We start from the raw sequence: 2,719 nt of genomic DNA, 5'->3' as shown, positions 1-2,719 counted from the left end.
GCACACCAATATGGCACACGTATACATATGTAACAAACCTGCACGTTGTGCACATGTACCCTAGAACTTAAAGTATAATAAAAAAATAAATAAATAATAAAATAAAAAGAGTTATTTTCCAAAAAAAAAAAAATAGTGGAGATGTAAGGAGTAGAGGACTTGAGAAATATTTAGGAAGTAGAATTGACAGGAATTCGCAATTAATTAGATATGGGAAATGAGAAAGAGGGAGGAGTCAAGAATGATGCTGAGGAATTTGGCTTGGGGGCATCCGGGAAAGTACTGGTGCCACGGAGCACACAGCAGGAGGAGGAACAGGCTCTGGCAAGCACATGGTATGAGGATAAAGTGAGATAACAGCATTCAGGTACACGTCAGAGGTGTACTTAATGTTGTCACTGCTGGATTGGGGTTGTTCAGTCTTATTTAGCTAAGTAGCGAAGTAGCACATGCCTGAGTGCTCACTTCTAAGGGCCTCTTTGCAGTCATAAAATCCACCTGTCTTATTAGTTGTCCTTGTCATTTCACCTTCTGTACACTCTCACCAGAACACTCTCATCTTCCAAACTCAGCGCTGCTCATGTGGGTGATCAAGCCATGGTGTCAGCTCAATTTGTGCAGGTCCAGCCACATCATTAGGACAGTTATTAAGTCAGATGGTGGACCATTCCTCAGGTCCATCCCTAATTTCAAGGCATTTTTTTTCTGTATCTGTACAAATGCCCTAGTAAAGAGATCTGTCTGTCTACCCTCCCAGAGCCTTTAGCACCTGCACTTGGTGTGGCTTGGGGAGTTTTGACTCCACAGAGGAACGACAAACCTCCACACTCCCCTCTGCTTTGTCAGTTCCTTTTATTCTCTGGCCCAGATAAAGCTGGATTGTGCAAATGCAGCCAAACCACCTTCTACTATTTTCATGTGGCCCCAATTCCTTGTGGTCTGGCCTGGCAAGGAGGAACCCAGAGTGAACGAGTGTGGCTCCTGGAGACTGTAGATTTCTCTCAGAACATTGACAATTCCCAACCAATGTCATATTATTGATCCTGAAAATATTTTTGTGAAGTTAATTGGAAACTCTTGCTTATATTTAAGAATAGGGGGCCAGGCGTGATGGCTCACACCTGTAATCCCAGCACTTTAGGAGGCCAAGGTGGGCTAATCATGAGGTCAGGAGGTCGAGACCATCCTGGCTAACACGATGAAACCCTGTCTCTACTAAAAATACAAAAATTAGCTGGGTGTGGTGGTGGGTGCCTGTAGTCCCAGCTGTTCTGGAGGCTGAGGCAGGAGAATGGCATGAACCTGGGAGGCGGATCTTGCAGTGAGCTGAGAAAGCACCACTGCACTCCAGCCTGGGCAACAGAGCGAGACTCCCTCTCTCTCTCTCTCTCCCTCTCTCTCTCTCTCTCTCTCTATATATATATATATATATATGAAGAATAAGGAAACTGAAAACCCAGAGACATTCTGGATAAATCAGCCTAGATTCTAACTGAAGATAATGGCAGAGTGTTGGTTTTTTACCCTTGCCTTAGAGGCACGTGGCAACTTTACTGGCTTTGTAAATGTCAGATTCAATGAAATTGCTTTATAATGGTTACCTCTTGGTGGGTGGGATTGTGGGATGGTTTTGATGCTCTTTATAATTGTGTGTTCTGTTTTTTCCATAGTAAGCATGTGTTACTTTTATAATTGGGAAGAAAACGCAAGAAACTATTAACAAACAGCATGCATAGTATGAAACCATTTTTAAAGAAACAAGTACATGTGAGACTATGCATCCAAATGTTTGCAGCAGGCAGTTAGCAGGTCTGTCTGAAAATATGGGTGATTTTTCTTTTCTTCTTCATGCTTTCTGTGTTTTTCCAGTTTTCTGTGATAAATGCAAATTACTTCTGTAATCGGAAAAATATAAACTGTTCTTTAAAAAATCCTGCATAACTTTGTCTCCTTGATTAAGTCAGTAGGACTCGGAGGGTGAGGAAACCTGGCTTCGTCCTGACCCTGAAAGTAATTGGCTCTGTGAGCTGAGGCAAATCCATTCAGAATGATCCATTTCCATGGCTTTAAACAGGGGTAATGATATCAGTGCAATCTATCCCCTCATCAGTGTCAGCCCTGATGAGCTAATGCATGGGAAAGCATTTGGAAAGAAGATATAAAACTGCATTCCACAACTGGAACTGCTGTCCCATAAATATTCTGTTAAATATTATTAAAGCAACATGTTGCAGTTTGAAAGCACTTTATTTTTATTTTAAGGAAACAGACTAAATCACAGCTATTAAACCAATCTCCTGTACTTTGGCATTTCTTGTGCCAACTGACATCATGTGAGAGCAGAAGGGAAAAAGGTTTGTCCTTATATGCCTGGGTATCTTGCCACCATCCGAGGAGGTGGCACTGGGAAGGCCAAGGGTCCTTGGGGGCACAGGAAGCCAGGCACTGCTCACTGTAGCATGGTTTCTCCCTTTGTCTCTGTCATGGTCTGGTTTGAACAGGAATTCTGGGAATGCTGCGCCACTGTGCCTCTGAGTCTTGCTGGTCACCATGCCCAAATCTTCCACAAAGGTAGAAAATCAGACCCTCTTGGCTGCACATGGACAGAAAATCTATGGCTGAGACAGTTCCATCAGGGAACTAAAGCTATTGTTCGCTTCCAGTTAAAAGTCATGCAATTATCAATGTTCAGTCGTATAATTTTATGACTATGATGATT

This window comes from Mandrillus leucophaeus, unplaced genomic scaffold (assembly GCF_000951045.1).
Source record: "Mandrillus leucophaeus isolate KB7577 unplaced genomic scaffold, Mleu.le_1.0 Scaffold119, whole genome shotgun sequence".
Classification (NCBI taxonomy): domain Eukaryota; kingdom Metazoa; phylum Chordata; class Mammalia; order Primates; family Cercopithecidae; genus Mandrillus; species Mandrillus leucophaeus.
Note: the sequence above shows the minus strand (reverse complement) of the source record.